Source organism: Pleurodeles waltl, chromosome 8, assembly GCF_031143425.1.
Source record: "Pleurodeles waltl isolate 20211129_DDA chromosome 8, aPleWal1.hap1.20221129, whole genome shotgun sequence".
NCBI lineage: Eukaryota > Metazoa > Chordata > Amphibia > Caudata > Salamandridae > Pleurodeles > Pleurodeles waltl.
Window position 1 is genome coordinate 1,521,663,818 of NC_090447.1, and position 19,857 is coordinate 1,521,683,674.

The 19,857-nt window shown below is 43.7% G+C and overlaps 1 protein-coding gene and 1 pseudogene across 1 annotated transcript in view; both read left to right on the top strand.

The window, feature by feature from the left end:
* The window catches only part of LOC138248884 (oocyte zinc finger protein XlCOF6-like), a 256,396-nt gene that overhangs the window by 78,019 nt on the left and 158,520 nt on the right, over nt 1–19,857 (top strand). The gene's annotated exons all lie outside the window — the stretch shown is intronic.
* On the top strand, nt 17,885–18,565 carry LOC138249623 (oocyte zinc finger protein XlCOF6-like; annotated as a pseudogene).

The window sequence follows — 19,857 nt, forward strand, 5'->3', positions numbered from 1 at the left end:
AGCAAGGCGCCTTCTGCAACATTGTATCAGCGGCTCCTTCTAGCAACTGCAACAGTTTCCTGGTCGTGCATTCTCCGAGGACAGCCCGTCTTCAGACTGCACCAGAAAGAAAAAGGCCTCTCCATTGGGGTGAAGGAGTCACTCCCCTGCTTCAGCAGGCACCAATCTGCACAACGATCGACTGCGTGGATCCCCTCTCCTGAAGACCTGCATGGATCCTACATCACCTCTGGTCCAGCTCTCCAACTTGGGTGGCGGTAAGCCCTTGCCTGCCCATGCAGGATAGTACCCAAGGCTTGTTGGCACCTCATCTCCAAGATCTTCAGGTATCCTGAGGCTCCAGCCTCCAGCACTCCTTCCTGCGACGCACAGCTCCCTGAGTGGTTCTCCGGCGGCATGGGAGCCTTTTTCGTTCTGCTGCATGAGCTGCTTCTGCACTCTTCTTGTCCCCATTCTGTGGGTCTCCTGTGGGTGCTGCCGGTGCTTCTGTGGGCTCTCTGAGTTCCTGAGGGCCCCTCTGGCTCCCACTCCCAGGTAGAGTCCACCTGATCCTTCCTGGGCCCAGGCAGCACCTTTTACCGTTAACAGTGAGCTTTGCATGTGCCAAGGCTTGTTGACGGTACCCAAAGATGCAAACCTGACTGCAACCTTCCTTCCTGCGCTGGACATCACATGCATCCTTCAGGAACCTGACTTCATCTTCTGGGGTGCAGTGCTGACTCTCCTTCTTCACCGTCGACCCTCTTCTTGCGCCTTCCTTCTGCTGGGTAGAGGATCCTGCCCTTCCTGAACTCTGCTGTGCTTCTTGGACTTGGTCCCCTTCTTTTTCAGGGCCTCTTCTCCAAGAATCCATTGTTGGTGTCTTGCAGTCTTTTCTGGGTTTTGCATATTTCTTCTATTTTTTCTAAGTGGGTGTTCTGGGGAAACTACATTAATTTACTCCTGCTTTCCTCAACTCTGGTGTGGCCTGTGGTACTTGCCTTTGGGCTTTCGTAGTACTCCCTGCTCCCCTCTACACACTCCACTTACCTAGGTGGAGGCACGACATTCACATTCCATTTTTTTTAGTATATGGTTTGTGCTCCTCTTAGGGCTATTTCTAACTATTGTGATTTGTACTCATTTCACTGTTTCTAACTGTTTTTATGCCTATTTCTGCATACTAGTGTATATAATTTGTGTATTACTTACCTCCTAAGGGAGTATAGTCTCTATGGTATTTTGGGTATTTGTGTCACCGAAATAAAGTACCTTTATTTTTGTAACACTGAATATTTTCTTTCATGTGTGTGAGTACTGTGTGTGACTACAGTGATTTTGCAAGAGCTTTGCACGTCTCCTAGATTAGCCTTGGCTGCTCGCCCACAGCTACCTCTAGAGAGCCTGGCTTCTAGACACGGACTACACTATACTAATAAGGGATAACTGGATCTGGTATAAGGTGTAAGTACCTTAGGTACACACTACAAACCAGGCCAGTCTCCTACATTGGTGGTGCAGCGTTGGGATAAGCACGTGCAGTTGCCTTATCACTCTGTCACTTGGTGCTTTCCATAGGAAAGAACTAATCCATACCTAGAGGTATACATCATACCTAGTGCAGGAATCTAGTCTCTAAAGTTTAGGTGAGCTAGGGTCTAGGCATAGCTGTTGCTCTGAACTTTTTTTGTTTCTTTTTAGGGAGACTCGGTGTTAGGTAGGTTAGGTACACCCTACACCATCCTAACAAATACCATGTCTGCAGCTGGACACACCTCTGAGGTCATGGACTCTCCCTATGAGAACATGACCTTCAATGAAATGAAGGGGTTGTGTGCAGAGAGGAAGTTGGGCATGGAGAGGAATCCTAACAAGAGTCTTCTCATTTAGGATGACCTGGAACAAACTGGTAGCCAGGGGGAGGAGGAGGAAAGAGTAGACCTTACCCCGACCCCTCTGAGGAAGGACAGGGTGTTCTTGATCTGGGGAAGGGTGCCTCTAAGGGTCTCAGAATCCCTAGCAGGCCCACTAGCATAGCTGGTAGTGGGTGGGGAAGGCATACCAGTAGGGCTCCCTTCACACCCAGAGGGCAAGTGGAAAGAGTCACCAAGGTTAGGGAGAGATCCACCTCTGCTCACTCTCACGTCACTTCAATATCTGAAGGATCCCACTGCACAACTCCAGGGGATGACTCCATAAATATGGAGCTCAGAAAACTGAGACTGGGGGAGGCCAGGCTGAGGCTGCAGCAGCAACAGCTAGCCCTAGACAGGGAGGCCTTAGCAGTGGAGAGAGAGAGGCAGAGGTTGAGGTTAGTAAACCATGGCTGCAGCAACTCAAGGTTTCAGGGATTATCGAGTAGGGGAGGACTCTATGAATTCAAGAAACCTGCACAAAATTGTTCCCCCATACAAGGTGGGGTTTGATGCTGATAAGTGGTTCACTGTACTTGAGAGGGCCTGTAAAGTTCAGAGGGTCCATCAAAGGCAGTGGGCGGCTATTCTCTGGTTGTTCTTCTCTGACAAGGGGAGGGATAGACTCCTCACAGCCAGGGAGGAGGACTCAGACAACTACTGTGTTCTTAAGAATGCACTCTTGGATGGTTTTGGGCTCACCACAGAGCAATACAGAATGAAGTTCAGAGAAACCAAAAAGGAATCTGTTGTAATCTGTAAATTTGAATGATTTCAATTTCAATCTCCTTGTAATCAAAAATGTACTTACAAGTGTTTAATGTATTCATTAATAGTTAACAGTTTATAATGTTATTTTAGTGTAGTTATATATCTATACCCAGAATGGTATGTCCCAGTGTTGTAACCTCAGAATACGGGACAATGGAATGCACTGGAGCTCAGCTAAGAATGTTCGGATGAGAGATGGCGGTTGAGGAGTCTGGTTGAATAAACGTTCTGGTTCCTATCTGACTCCAGTTTGATTACTAAAAGGACATTTTGGCAACGAGGATGGGATACATCTGTGCAGGTGGCAGTGAAGACGCCTTACCCCTGATCATGTACTACCATCTCAGTGTTGGGATTCAGAGCAACATGTATTGAGAAAAAAAAAGTAAGGACTGCAAGGATCAAGGTATGAGTTATAGACTGCATAACAGAGTTATAAGTGGTTCTTGACCCTTATTAAATCAGGATGAAGACAAGCACCATTTAACATGTCTATGTGGACATTGTCACCCTAAATCTGAAGTAAGGGGTTGCGTCCAGCTTGCTCAGGGGTTGAGCGGATAAAATATCTGTTTATAGGCAGCATATTCACATTATTCATTCTTGTACGACCACTATGGAGGAAGTAGTGGCGGGTGGACAGTAACATATATGTACAACATTGGCTATAAACTATATCTTACCTGGAGTTCGTTGGGCTCTGTGAGTTCTGCATTTATGAGGGAATAGAAAGTTCATAGAGCTGAGTGTACCAGTGTTGTTTGAGGTGAAGCAGCTACCGTTGCTGAAAGTGAGCGATACACTGGAGTAGAGAATCCTGGAATTTTTTGTGATTTTTGGTTCTTCCCTTCAGCGAGATGTTGATGATGTAACAGTCACTGAGTCCGGAAACAGGAAGGAGGGCATAGTGAAATCCATCAAACAGTTTCTTGTGTGGAGGGAAGGTGGAAGGAGGCGGATCAAACGTTTATCCATTTTGGTAACTGTCAAAATTGTTGACGTTTCGGCAGAGAAGATTGGACTCTGTCCTCGCTGCGGGGGATCATCATAGTGTGAAAGCAGCGAGTCAGTTCCGTGTTGGGGAGGAGTTGCAACAGCCTGTCCTGTCACCTTTCGAGACAAGGGAGTAGGAGGCGTGTTTTGCGTTACAGGAGGAGTGTCAAACCATGCTCGGAGCGCCCTGTCTGTCAAAGAAAGTGGGCGGGGCCTGGAGTGAAATACACGGGGATAGTCTAAGCGTTTATCTCACTTAATATTAAAATATTAAAATGGTACAGATGAAAGAAAGAACATTGCCTAGTTGCCATTCAGGGGCTGTGAGTGTAACACGTGTGGCAACTGGCTAAATGTTCATCCTGCTTTCATCTATCGCTTCACAACTAAAAGTACAACACAGTAGGTTTTTAACATAAGTGTCCTAGAAGGTGTTAGTACTTGTATTATCATAAATTGAACATGTAAGCCTATAGAGCAGTATGGCAGCAACAGGTATGTCACAGCCAACCCCTTTTCTTAATGAAATAGGTGAACCCACATTACCATGGAAGGAATGGTCAAAATTATCCGAGTCATACTTAATAGCAATAGGTGGGGAAAAATTTACGGCGGTAAGGAAACAACATATTCCATTGCATAATTTGGGTATTCAAGGGAGAAAAGTATATGAAAATTTGTCAGAACATGATAATGATGATGAGGAGGATGGGGACAGTCTAGATGAGCACGAAAAAACACTTAAACTGGAGAGTCACTTTGGTCACAGGGTTAATGTGGTTTTGGAGAGGCACACGTTTTTCAGTAGAACACAAGGGAAAAATGTAATGGTGTGTAGCTATATTACATGTCTTAGGGGTTTGGCCAGCACTTGTGAATTTGGTGACCTTGGAGACTCCTTAATACAAGATCAATTACTGAGGTGCACACATAATTCCTGTGTGCAAGAAAAGTTGCTGGCTCACAATCCTGGTTTGAAGGAAGCAGTGGACATAGCAAAGAGCATTGAGCATGCAGCAGAGTATGAAAGAAATGAGACACTCCACAGAAACAGATTTAGTAAAAGAAGTTAAAGTATACTCAAAACAGGATGAGACAGGAATGAACCAGGAGGAAGAAGTGAGGGTACACGAAGTGTCTAATAAAAAAAATACAGTGGTTAATATTGAAAGTGGTAAAAATAAATGTTTCAGGTGTGGCAATGTTAGACACTTAGCTAATAGTCCTATGTGTCCAGCTCGCAATTGCATATGCAGGAAGTGTGGTACGAAAGGACATTATGCATGTGTTTGTAAGTATGAAAGAAATGGCAAGAAACCCATGCACAAAGTTGAAGTACAAGATTTGAAAAGCAAATTTGTGTTGCAAGTTAAAGGAACAGGGGAAGATAACAATCTAGATAACATGTATCCTGCTTGTGACATTGAGTTGGATGGGGTCAGTGTAAAGGTGTTGGCGGACTCTTGTTCATCGTTCACCTTCATGGATTACAGAGTATTTGGAAACAGATTTCAGAATAGGGGATATAAGTTATTACCTGCAGACATAAAGCTAGGAGGGTATAACAGAGATCCCATACCATTAAGGGCAATGTTAAACATGCGTATTACCTTTAAGGATCGCCACACAAGTGGCAATGTATATTTTGCAAATAAAGGGTCCAATTTGTTAGGATGGACGCATCAAAAGGAACTGGGAATCAAGTTGGATCCCAACAACAAAGAACACGTCTTGCTAGTGGATGGTTCTACGACAGGGGAGGGCATATGTGAGGAATTCCCTAAGCTATTTGAGGACAGGTTAGGACTTCTGAAGAACTACCAACATAAAATTAAAGAAAAAGAAAATGCCATTCCAGTGGTTCATAAGGCCAGGCCCATTTACAAGTGTTTAATTCACTATTACTGTATTCAATAATAGTTAAGAGTTTATAATGGTATTTTAGTGTAGTTATATATCTATACCCAGAATGGTATGCCTCAGTGTTGCAACCTCCGAATACTGGACAATGGAATGCACTGGAGCTCAATTAAGAATGTTCAGATGAGAGATGGCGGTTGAGGAGTCTGGTTGAATAAAAGTTCTGGTTCCTATCTGATTCCAGTTTGATTACTACAGAATCCTCAAAGGTTTGGGTTGATTTTGTGGACTGTTCTGTTAAAGCATTAGAAGGCTGGTTACATCGCAGCAAGATGTGTGACTATGAGGGTTTATACAATCTGTTACTGAGAGAGCATATTTTGAATAATTGTGTGTCTGATTTGTTACAACAGTATCTATGGACTCAGATCTGACTTCTCCCTAAGAATTGGGAAAGAAGGCAGATAAGAGGGTCAGAACTAGGGTGAGCAGAAAAGCTTACACAGGGGGTGGCAAAGATAAAAATAAGGAACCAGGTAAGTCTCAGGACAAGGGTGGGGAGAAAGATACAACTAAAGAATCCTCCTCAGGTCACAAAACTCTGGGGTGAGACTAAAACCTCTTCCTCCTCTTCTGCACACAATAAAAAGCCTTGGTGCTATGTGTGCAGAAATAAAGGCCTTGGCCAGGGGATAAGTCCTGTCCAGGTAAAGCCCCTGAGCCTTCCACCTCTACCACCTCCACTCTGGTGCCCCTAGCAGTAATGGTGGTGGGACTACTGGCAATAGTCAACCCAAAGGTGTAGCGGGGTTCACATTTGGGACCATTGTAGAAACTGGAGTAGGTGGAGAAACTCCCAAGACAGTTTCTGTCTCCCAGGGTGGCACTAGCCTTGCCACCATAGCTGCTTGCCCCTTAACATGGAGAAGTACAAGCAGCACATTCACATAAATGGTGTTGAGGCCCAGGCCTACAGAGACCAGGTGCAAGTGTCACCATAATTACAGAAAGCGTGGTGTCAGCTGTACAACACCTGCTTGGTCACCAGTACCAAGTCACTGATGTCAACAACTCCACCCAGTCCCTCCCCTTAGCTGTAGTACACTTTAGCTGTGGTGGAGTTACTGGCCCTAAACAGGCGGTAGTCTCACCTAATTTACCTGTTGAGTGTCTCTTAGGGAATGACCTAGAGACATCAGATTAGGCTGGGGTAGAGTTCTTTAACCGTGCATCCATGCTGGGTATCCCCAAGCATTTGCTTCCACTAATCTCCAAGGAGATTAAAGAGCAAAGCAGAAAAGGAGTCCTGGAGTCTGAAATAATGGCCCAGGAACCTCCTAAAAATACAGGTCTGCAGGATAGCAAATTATCCGCTGCCCACCCTCCCACTAAAGATATCATTCCTCTGAGGGAAGATACTACACCCAGGGTGGTGTCTGTACCACAGGAGCCTACAGCTACCCGAGCTGAACTCCCAGAGGTAAAAGTACCTCTCTGTGAGAAAGTTAAGACAGAACATCATTCCTACCCTGTGTTACAAAACTTGGAGCAACCCTCCCAGAAAAACTTTGGCGCAGTAGCCGTGCACCACCTTAAAAACCTTGGGACAGCAAACCTGTCCTCATATAGAGCCATTGGGACAGTTACCCTGCCCTGCTCTACCCCAGGTAGGACAACAGCCCTGTCCTCCTTTAGAGCCTCAGGGACAAACTTTTTCCCCTGTTCTAGCCTTGCTTAGGCAGCATCCCTGCCTAGCATTGCAACCCTAGGGACAGCAGCCCTGTCCCAACATAGAGACCCAGGGACAGTCATTCTGTTCCACTCTAAAACTATTGCCTCATTTAACAAATAGGGAATCTCACAATCCACAGTTTAGCTGTACTTCAGGTAGAAGTAACCAAACAGGGAGGTTCACCTCCCCACTGGGATGAACCACATAGTGAATGATAAAGGGAATAACCGATATATTGCAAAGCCACTGTCCACTTATCACCACTTAGACAATAAAGTCTCAACTGGCCAAGGTTAACCTTAGACTCCTTCGTTTGGGGTTGGTGGGCGAGGGGGGGCTGTGTAGGAAAGTAGCCTCTTTCTAGCTTGGTTAGCCCCACTTTTGGTCCGTTTGTCAGCGTGTTTGACTGTGTCTACTGGGATCCTGCTAATCAGGACCCTAGTAGTTATGCTCTCTCCCCTAAATTTGGTAATGGTAACCCTGTACCACAGTATTTCACCCACAATTGGCACACTGGTGCCCCATTGCTCATAATGTCAAATAAGCAGGGCCATTCCACTGATTTGAATGCCTTTTTGGTGTCCAATGAGGCTACCACCAGCAGAGCCCTAACTCCTGCGGCAGCAATGTTGTTATAAAGACATTGACGGTTGAGTTTGGTCAAAAAACGTGGCATAATCTCATTCTGGTCTGGATGCGTTAAATCCAAGATTACCCCTCTCAAGTGGTTTGCCAGTACAGTGTCTTTCACTTTCTGTGTGTCTTGCCCAAAGTTAATGTGTCCCTAAATCACTGCCTGATGCTGTCTGCCCTGTTGCGATGTATCTCAGAGCATGTCTGTCATGGTCTACTCTTCGCTTATTGCCTTTGTCACCTGGAGCTGAAGTGCGACCTCAATTCTTGCAGGACCTGCTCTGGCCGAGGTAGGGGGCGACCCTTTCCGGTAGCCATGGTGCTGCTGACAATGGCATGTCACTACAGTCTGTGCCCTCCAGAAGGAGTCCGGGAGGGAAAACCCCTAAGGGAAAAAACCTCTTTGACAGGAACTCCTTGGAACAGAAGAAAAAAGGACATGTGAAAAATCAGAATTTAAACGCCAAGAAAAGAATACCTGGAAAAACAGGAAAATAAACTGGAATCCGAGAAAAAACAGCCGGAGCGTGATCACCACCAAAGGAAGTGTTGCAACGCAAGGAGAACAATAATCTAACCCCTTACATACCTCTTAGCAGGAAGCGACATGCAGGAAGAAGCAAGAATGCCATTTTGGATTGGGAAGGAGGCTATAGAACAAGGCAGAAGAAGGCACCATATTAGAAAGGGAAACATATGCATGCAGGGAAAAGACAAGAAGAAAGGGCATGCTGGGAAGAAGAGAATAAGGCCCCACTAGGAACAAGAAGAAAAAAGGAAGAAAAAGAGACGAAAGAAAGAGCCCTAGAACAGGTCACAAGGTAAGTGAAGGGCCGGGGGGGTGCAGACACCCCGCGGCGAATACCCATGCTGTGCGCTGAACGCGGTGAGGCCCGACACCCAACCCTGGGCCTCCGACCTCGCCGCGGGCAACAACGCGAGCCGCAGCCGAAAAAAAGGCCTGCGGCAAACCCCGCGGCTGGGAAAACCGACACAGCTCCCACGGCAGCCGGAACAGAGGATGCCGCGGGAGCCCACGACATGACAGTAGGTCCCCCCGAGGCCCCAGGTTTGCCCAGAAAAAGACAGAAAAAACAACAGACCACATATTTCCTGGACCTCGTATTCGGGCACATCATCCACCAACTGAGAAGGGGGACACATGAATTGTCTATGAAAAGGATCAGGCACATAGAGCTTCAATTGAGACACGTGAAACACAGGATGTATCTTCCAAGTTCGAGGTATACGAAGACGGAATGACACTGAATTGACTTCTTTAAGAATCAAGAATGGTCCATAGTAACGGAGTTTGAACTTGTTTTAAGACAGATGGAGAGGCAAAAATTTGGAAGAAAGCCAGACCTTGTCTCTGACTTGATAAGATGGGGCATCACATCGTCTCTTATCAGCCATCTTTTTTATTTCTAGTTTGGTAGCTAGAAGATTGGAATGTACAATACGTTGGATATTACATAGTCGTCGAGTAAATGATGTGATAGCAGGAAGTGTAGATGATTCCCTGATGGTAGCAGGAAAGGATTTAGGATGAAAACCATAAGAACAAAATAAGGAGTGACCTTTTAAGCACTATGTACTGCGTTGTTATATGAGAACTCGGCAAGTGGTAAGTGCATAGACCAGTTGCTTTGTGTAGCATTGCAAAAACAGTGTAAATATTGTTCAAGTTCTCGGTTCAGACGTTCCGTTTGTCCATTAGTTTGTGGATGATAACCAGATAACAAGGCCACATCGATGTGTAGTATTTTGCACAAATGCTTCCAAAAGCGTGAAATATATTGGGGGCCACGGTCTGAGACATTGACTTGAGGGAGACCGTACAGGGGAAAGATCTCCTGTTTAAAAATTTGACTCAATTATTTTGCCGTGGGTCGTTTCGTTAATGCAGTAAAATGAGCCATCTTAGTAAATGAGTCAACTGTCACCATTATAACTCGATTTCCTGCTGAGGGAGGGAAGGAACATCTGAAATCGGTTGATACAGTATGCCAAGGAACTGGTGGAACTGGTAAAGGTCGAAGCAGTCCTGCTGGTTTGGTATGAGGTATCTTAGTTTGTGCACAGATGGGACAAGAAGCCACATAGCTTTCGGTGTCTGTCTTAAGCGTGGGCCACCAAAAAGAGCGAAGGAATAGTTCTTGCGTGGCTTTAATACCGTGATGACCAGCAATCAATTAAACCAATCAATCAAACTAATTTCTTAAGCGCACTACTCACCCGGTAGGGTCTCAAGGCGCGGGGGTTACTGCTCGAAACGCCATGTTTTGCGGTGCTTTCTGAAGGTTAGAAGGTCCTGGGTCTTGCATAGGTTGGTGGGGAGGGAGTTCCAGGTCTGGGCGGCGAGGTGGGAGAAGGATTTGCCGCCGGAGGTGGTGCTTTGGATGCGGGGGACTGTAGCGAGGGCGAGGTCGGCAGAGCGGAGCTGTCAAGTTGGTTTGTGGAAGTTGATTTGTTCATTGAGGTATGCTGGTCTGGTGTCGTGGAGGGCTTTGTGAGCGTGGACAAGGATTTTGAAGATGATCCTTTTTGTTGATGGGCAGCCAGTGTAGGGATTGAGGTGGGGGAGATGTGTTTGTGGTGGGGGAGGTTGAGGATGAGACGTGCGGCTGCGTTCTGGATTCGCTGGAGTTTTCTCTGAAGCTTGGCTGTGGTCCCTGCGTAGAGGGCATTGCCATAGTCCAGTCTGCTGCTTATGAGGGCGTGAGTGACCATTCTTCTTGTTTCTAAAGGAATCTATTTGATAGATAGGAGAATCGTGACACATCTGTAGTGCTTCAGTTTGGACCATCTTAGTAGGGAGGAACAATGCATCCTTATGTTAGTAGTACCCTTTAACCTTTTGTAGAATTAGATGTAAATTATTCATTTCAAGTCTAGAGAGGGTTGAATACTCAGACTTTACTTTATCAAGAAAGGACTGTACTAGTCCATTAATTCTATCTGGTTCAATGAGGTTTTGTGTAGGAGGATCGATACTTTCAGGATAGTGTTGTGACAAAGTGTCTGCCAAATTATTTTGTGAACCCGGTATGTAAGTTATGTAGAAGTCAGATTGACTGAAAAAGAAGGCCCATTTGGCTTGGCGACTGTTCCGGCATTGGAAATTACATAGACACTATAAATTTCGATGGTCTGTTCTTACCTCAAAGGTTTCCCTTGAACCAATAAGAAATTGCCTCCATTCATTACAGGCTGTCTTTAAGGCAAGTAGTTCTTGTTCCAAAACAGAGTAATTAAGCTCCGTATCTGATAATAATTGAGAGAGATAAAAAAAAATCGGATTTTCTAACCCATCATCGCTTTGCTTTTGTAATAATGCGGCCCCTATTGCTCTCTCTGAAAAATCAGTGACAACTATAAATTGCTTGGTGGTATGAGGATGCCATAATATAGGAGCTTGCATGAAGGCACGCTTTAGGCCTTGAAATGTGGTTTCTGCAACTTCTGTCCAACAAAAGCTGTTCCGTAGACTACCTTTCTTAAGAGTTTGCGTGATATGACTAGTTTGTTGGGCAAAATCTGCAATGAATTGAAGATAGAAATTGGCCAATCCTAGAAAACACTGGGTTTCTTTGATAGAAGAGGGGGATGGCCAGTCTAGAATGGCTTGAACCTTGTCTGGGTCCATGGCAATACCAACTTGGTTAATATGGTATCCCAAATATTTTACCTCAGTTTTGTCGAATTCAAATTTTTCTGGTTTGCTAAATAGTTGGTGCTGCCGGAGTCTTTCTAAAACTTGAAGTACATGCATAGTATGGTGTTCTGGATGAATGAAGTATATTAAGATATCATCTATATAACTATTGGTTGATTTAAAAGGTCGGAAAACACTGAGTCCATAAACCTTTGAAAAATAGAGGGAGCGTTGGTTAGGCCAAAGGGCATTACACAATGTTCATAATGAACAGAAGGGGTGCGAAAAGCGGCTTTCCATTCATCATCTTCTTTTATTCTTAGAAGATGGTAGGCTCCCCTAAGATCTAACTTAGTAAATTTCTTTGCCATTATTACTGCTTCCATAATATCTTTCATAAGTGGCAGAGGATACTGGTCCTTTATGGTGATCTTATTGAGCCCACAAACGTCTATACAGGGACGTAGATCCATCGTCTTCTTTGGCACAAAAAAGAGGGGAGCCCCAGCGGGTGAAGAAGAAGGAGCAATCAACCCGCTCTGTAAGTTTTCTTCCAGTTATTCCTTGAGTATCTTCTTTTTGGGCTCAGTAAGTGAATACATTCTCCCAAAGGGTACTACAGCACCAGTTTCTAAGGGAATGGCACAATCATATTCTCTATGTGGTGGCAGCACAGGTCTTTCGGGTTTCTGAAACACGTTTACATATTCCAGGTAATGACTGGGTACCCCTTGGATAGAGTTGATGGAACAACCCACTTCTTGTAGTGTCAAAAGCATTCTCTTTGGTGACCAATATGTTCCTGATGGAAAGCAGTGATGTTAACGAAATTGGGAAGAAAGCAAAATAGTTCTGGTTTCCCAATTGATATACAGATTGTGTCATGTTAACTAGGGTATACCTAGGATGATTATGTGATTCGGTTAAGAAATCAGATCAAAGGAGACATATTCCTGATGTTTCCCAAAACGTAAGCATAAAGTAGGAGTAGTGTTAGTAACAGGTCCAGAAGCTAGAAGGGATCCATCAACTGTATGAACCTGCTCCGGTATGTCCTTAGGTATCCGAGGGATTTTCTTTTCCATAGCCCAGGTCTCATCAAGGTATATTCCACTGGCTCCACAGTCCAACAATGCTAATGCCCTCTCTTCCCGACTGTCAGGTAACTGCAGTGTAATGGGCAAAAGAAAGAGAGACGTTATTTCTTCTTTAGAGGAACAAATAGAAGGTATCTCAGAAAATCCCGTCCCCTCCCTTCTCACAGAGGATGGGAGTTGGTGTTTCCCGAAGACTTCGAAGGACGAATGGGGCATGTACGAATCAAATGACCAGAAGCACCACAGTAAAGACACAGTCCTTTTTGTTGTCTGGTTTCACGTTCACTAACAGTAAAGGGTCCACCAGCTGTATCTGTTTGCATAGGTTCCTCCTCTGTAGTTCCTCTAGACTCAGGTCGAGTCTCTTCGTACTGGTGAGTGATGGTACGCGAGGTCCCTGAATGAGATAGTACACAGCTCTTTCTCTTCTCCATTCTACGTTCATTAAGGCAATATTCTATGGAGATCTCTAAGTCCATTAAACCCATGATGTCTTCCACTCTGGAGGAGTGTACTGATTCTTCCTTTATTTCATCCCAAAGCCCCCTATGTAAAAAGGGTAACAAGGGTACATTCTACCCAAGTAGTTTCAGCTCCCAATTGTTTGAAAAGTGTGAAATATTTTAAGACGTCCTGGCTACCCTGCTGGATGTCACATAAGGTTTCTTCTGTGGGGAACTCGAGTCCAGGTTGTACAAATATTTGCTTAAAGGCAGCAACAACGGCTGTATATTCAGACAACCGGGAATCATTTGTGGCTACCAAAGGAGTCGCCCAAGATAAGGCCGGACCAGACAGGGCACTGATCAGGTATCCTACTTTAGTCTTAACTTGCACAAACTGTGAAGGACAAAACGCAAAATAGACCGTCAGGGCGTCAAGGAATTCTTGTAATTTGTTGGGATCCCCGAAAAACAAGGTGTTGTTGCAGAGATGGAGGGGACCCCTGTGGTTCAGGAGACCAAGGCTTGTCATAAAGCCGCATTTTCAGTTTGCAACTGTTGCAGTTTCTGGACTTGTTGAATGGTCAGAGTAACATTTGGCTTGTTTCCTCAGCAGCCGTCAAAGTTTTGGGCGTTGCATCTGTCATGGTCTACTCTTCGCTTACTGCCTTTGTCAGCTGGAGCTGAATTGCGACCTCGATTCTCGCATGTCCTGCTCTGGCCGAGGTAGGGGCGACCCTTTCTGGTAGCCATGGTGCTGCTGACAATGGTACATCACTACAGTCTGTGCCCTCCAGAAGTCCCTGGAACAGAAGAAAAAAGGACATGTGAAAAATCAGAATTCGAACGCCAAGAAAAGAATAACTGGAAGAACTGGAAAAAACAGGAACAAAAACTGGAATAGGAGAAAAACCAGCCAGAGCGTGATCACCATCAAAGGAAGTGTTGCAACGCAAGAAGAAAAAGAATCTAACCCCTTATATACCCCTTAGCAGGAAGCGACATGCAGGAAGAAGGAAGAATGCCATTTTGGATTGGGAAGGAGGCTATAGAACAAGGCAGACGAAGGCACCATATTAGAAAGGGGAACAGATGAATGCAGAGAAAAGACAGGAAGAAAGGGCATGCTGGTAAGAAGAGAATATGGCCCCACTAGGAACAAGAAGAAAAAGCCCTAGAACAGGTCACCAGGTAAGTGAAGGGCCGGGGGTGCAGACACCCCGGGGTGAACACCCACTCACAAGTTGAACGCAGCGAGGCCCGATGCACAACCCTGGGCCTCTGACCTCACCGTAGGCAACAACGCAAACCGCGGCCAAACAAAAGGCTTGCCGCGGCCCAAAAAACAGACCGCGGCTCCCACCGCAGCCTGTACAGAGGACACCGCGGGAGCCCGCGGCAAGACAATGTCTTGGAGGGTTTCATCTTGGACCTCACATCAGTCCTTGTGGTTGGAACTGGTTGTGTTGGTGCCGCTGGGTCTGCAGGTTACTATTCAAATGCAGTATGCTGCCCTTTGGTTTGTGTGATGCTCAGTGCCTGTGGTGTCGTTGTTAGTTGTTGAATATTTTCAGATTCATACCTTCTCTCACTGGCTGCTGTTTTTGTGAGTAGCATCAAATAGAGCTGTAGGTTGAGTTGGGAGACATCCCTAGTTAGAAATAGATTTTCTAGGTGATAGTTTTAGTTGCGCTGAATGTACCAGTTAGAAGGTGCTGGGTTCCCTTATAGTACTACAAGTTTCTTTAAGTATTCACAGTTTTTTTTAATGATCTCTAAGCTCCGAATTTCTGGTACTTTGACAGATTTTTGTAATATGTTTAATAATCTTTAAATACAGGCATCAAACATAGTATGAAGTGGTTGATCTACCAAACCAAGAAGTCATCAGTGATAGCCTAATACATACTTACAAAGTATAATAGTTCTAAATCAGTTACACTAATTTTCTACAAGGGTACACTATAGAAACACTGACAAGTATATTACTAAGCTCCGTTGTGTTTCAGGAAGGAAACATTTCTTAGACATACATCCCATTACACAGCATTTTGTATCATGTTCCCAGGTGCTCATTAAGTTTAGGGTCATCTCCTGTGCGCTTCAAGTGAGTTTTTTCAGCAACACTCCAGTGAGCAGCAGCTTTAAAGCCACTTGCTAAGCCTTATCAGTCTAACCAGTGCATGGCTATTCTTCTACGTGATGGCAGGGTGAATAAGAAATTGTTGTTGTCTCTTTAAACACCTTTCAATTAGTTTACTGTTATCTCACAGTAGAGTGCTAGTAATCAAGGATGGATGTGGATAAAACTCTGCTCTGTGATTTCTGTACTCTGTACCTGGTGCAGACATATCTCATGTAACTACTTGGGAGCCAGGTATACTGTATGTCATTTTAAATCTGATACTACCAGAACGTGTTTGAACTTGTGCAAGTCAGCTTCCATTAGCTCTACACATCTTACTTGGATCTGATTTGCAGATCTGGTTGCTTCCTGTCTGGTCTTAGCATTGTATGTATGACATAGAAATCTAATCGCCCCCACCACCTACATTGATGATAGCAGTTTGTTTAAGTCTGTGGACTGTTTTGACTGAAATTTGCACATACCAACGTAGTTGCCTTGTGTAAGATTGCCTGCCCTCCCTCTAAACTGTGAGTTTTTAATCTAATAAACACACCATTGCACACATGGACAATCTCTGTGCATCCAGCAGGAAACATTAACACACTGAAACGTGACATCCTCTCTAATAGCGCATTGGGATGATATAGACATTGCCTTGCCACTGTCTTTGCCAGTGAACGTACAGACATCATACACTTTGACATGCCACCCAATTCTCATTTCCCCTCTAGGATTTGGTTTTTGTCCTAAACATGATTCTATGTTTTAAACGGCTATGTTGTGTTATATTTTTGTGGCAACTTTTTTCCTTTCCTAAACTATGAACACGATGAAGTGAAATGTATTAATAATTGTCTTGCTGTGCCATAGGACTTATGCTACAGCTCACTGTCCAAGGCCAACAAGGTCAATACCATTATGTGTTGTTGCTTATGTGACTATTCAGATGAACCTGGACTCTGGTACATACTGGGCTGTTTTTTTGTTTTTGTTTTTTTGGAGCAGGATTAATGCCGATTTCGATCAGAATGATTATTGTCTGTAGTAGCACAGTCTGCTAAAATGGTTGGCTGAATCTCTACCTAGAAAAATTACCAGTGGCTGAAATGTATTCAAGTGTTCACATTTTTTTACATTTCATCAGAGACACAGTGTGCAATGTGCTGCTTATAGATTTCAATATTACAAGTATTTTTGTATCCACAGAGAGTAAATTTGTGAACACATAACAAGATGAAGAGTAATGAAGAAAATATGACAGTACTGGAATGCTATCTGATACTCAAGAAGAGCCCGAAAGGATACCAAACAGTAATTAAAAAGAGAATAATGCAAAAGGAGACACATAACGTCATACATGATCAGACTTATTCTACAAGAACATCAAGTGCAATCCGGCAGCTTCAAGAGGCTGAGGACATCCATGAAGCCAGACCCAAAACATCCAAATAAATTAAATTCACAAAAATCACACTAGCATATCACATCGGGTACTAATACATGCTAGATACCACCCTTTAGCTGATATAATGATCAGGTAATTCCAACAATGCTCCCCTCTCTAACATGATAATATAAAATGCTGTGGTGTTAGTCCATCATAAGCACTGTTTTGGTTGGACCTGCCTCTCCATAGAAAGAGACCATAGGTATACAAAACTTGAATTGTGAAGCAGACATCTGAAAGGTAAAAGAAAGAATTGTTTGGCTACTAGAAAATAAAGGCTTGGTAATGAGTTTTGTTTTTTGTGTGTGTATTTCATAAATATTGCCCAAGAAACAGACTATTCAGATAAGCTGTTAGTTTTATTCCTTGCACACATACTTGAAAGTTTTTAACGGAGATTGAAGACACAGCTTCTGATTAAAAGTCCATACATATGTTATCAGTCTTGCAAGAATTCCAGTGACTAATAAAAATAATTATTAGGAACAGATACACTGCAAATACTACACATATCTGGGAAATATTATAATATTGTTAGTGGTTCAGGAACCACAATGGTCAGTGATCAGACACATTAACATGATTTATACCAAAATGTAACCAATGCTTAGACTTTAAACCCAAAAGAAGAAAAAAAAAACATGCACACAACATAAGACTACTTTTGGTTTCTCTTCAAGTACTAAAGTAGTACCACCAAACATGCACAGGGGAAAACCTATGAGAACAGAGTGAATGTGGCAAGAGTGTTCATCAGCCATCACAACTAAGAGTTATTAACAAACAAAAACTGAAGAAATACCATGAACGTTCTGGTTTTGTGAGAAGAATTTTAATCATTCATCCGTACAATTCTCCCAGTAACAACTCAACAGTTATGAATATAAGATGACTTTTAATGAGTCATCGGCTCTAGTGGGCAAATATTGAACACACACAGCAGAAGACACAGACGCATACAGTGAAAATGGAAAGAGCTTTCCACTCACAGCAGCTATAAAGTTTCATCAGGTAACACACACAAGAGAAAAAAAACATACACCTACAGTGAATGTAGAAAGAGGTTTACCTTCCCAGGAAAACTAAAGCTCCATCAGCGAACACACACTGGGGGGAAGGAAGTATATCCTTGCAGTGAACGTAGCAAACACTAAACTGATTTATCAAAAACTAAAGATGCATCAGCAAACATACACAGGTGGAAAACCATAAACATGTAGTAAATGTGATATGGGCTTTTCTTGTACATCGGCGCTAACCATTCATCTGCGACAGCATACAGGAGAAAAGTCATACACTTGCAAAGAATGTGGAAAGAGCTTTAGTAAATCTTCACGTCTAAAGAGCCACCACCTAACACACACAGGGGAAAAACCATACACATGCAGTGAATGCGGTAAGAGCTTTACTCACCCATCACAACTAACCACCCATCTACAAAGGCATACAGGAAAAAAACCTTCCACTTGCAGTGAATGTGGAAAGGGTTTTATGGATGCATCAAATGTAAAGAAACACCAGCGAATGCACACAGGGGAAAACCCTTACACTTGCAGTGAATGTGGAAAGAGTTTTACTCGAGCATCATCCCTAACCATCCATCTGCGAAGGCATACAGGAGAAAATCCATACACATGCAGTGAATGTGGAAAGAGCTATAGTAGAGCTAAACATCTAAAGAGGCACCAGCTAACACACACAGGAAAAACCATACACATGCAGTGAATGTGGAAAGAGCTACAGTACAGCTACACATCTAAAGAGGTGCCAGCTAACACACACAGAAAAAACCATACACATGCAGTGAATGTGGAAAGAGCTACAGTAGAGCTACACATCTAAAGAGGCACCAGCTAACACACACAGGAACAACCATATACATGGAGTGAATGTGGAAATGTCTTCACTTGAGCATCAATCCTAGCCATCCATCTGCAAAGGCATACAGCAGAGAAACCATACACATGCAGTAAATGTGAAAAGAGCTTTAGTAAATCCATGCATCCACAGTGTCACCATCTAGCACACACAGGGGAAAAACATAAACATGCAGAGAATGTGGAAAGAGCTTTACTCAAGCACCATACCTAACCCTCCATCTGTGAAGGCATACAGAAGAAAAAACATACAAATGGATTGAATGTTGAAAGACCTTTAGTAAATCCATGCATCTAAAGAGTCAGCAGCTAATATACAAATGGAAACAAACACACACATGCAGTGGATGTGGAAAGAGCATTACTCAAGCATCAGTCTAAACCGTCCATCTGTGAAGGCATACAGAAGAAAAAGCATACAAATGCATTGAAGGTGGAATGGGCTATGCTAGCTCAACATACCTAAAATGCCACCAGCAATCACACATAGGAAAAACAACATAAAACATATAGGATGTTTCAGTCATTCATAAACTGTAAGATACCTCCTGCAAAACCACAGGTATAGTAAGTGACAGAAGAGCTTTCATGAGTTATTTTGCCTAGTGGTCAATTAGTGAACACACAAAGTTGAAATAATCTGTTGCACTGGATGTGGAAAGAGTTTTCATGTTTTTTTTGCAGCTACAAGTGCTTTGGCAAATGTACACACAGGAAATCTCATACATAAGCATTGAATATGGTGTGTTTTAGTCTGTCATGCTCCCACAGAAAACATTCTCACTGCTGTTCAGATGGCTGTCAATAAAGAGAGACCTCTGGCCCAGGAGAAATGCATTATTGTCGTATCTCTGATCTCAGCCATTGAGGCTGTCACAAAAGCTAGCGTTCCTAACATTAAGGCACTACATCCACGTTGGATTCAATGGACAACGTCTCTGACAGCCACTGATGTTGACTATATTTTTGACTCAAAATTAGAAACTCAAGAATTTTTACAATATGAACTTGAATACCCTGTTCCCGCAAACACATTGCCTTTTGACTAATATCAAATAATATGTACACTGATGGCTCAGTCCAGCCCGCAGTAGATGAATACTCCGCCACTTGTGCGGTCGTGAATGGCTACATGAAAGATGGTGAATTCCATCCACAACACACAAGCAGACCTTAGGGGACTGCACTGCACAACTAGCAGAGCTCAAAGCCCTGGTGATGACACAGGAACACATGGATCCAGAACAGTTAACATTCATCGTCTGTGATTCGTACTATTGTGTCCAGTCCTTCAATGGATATCTGCATTACTGGTGCCAGAATGGG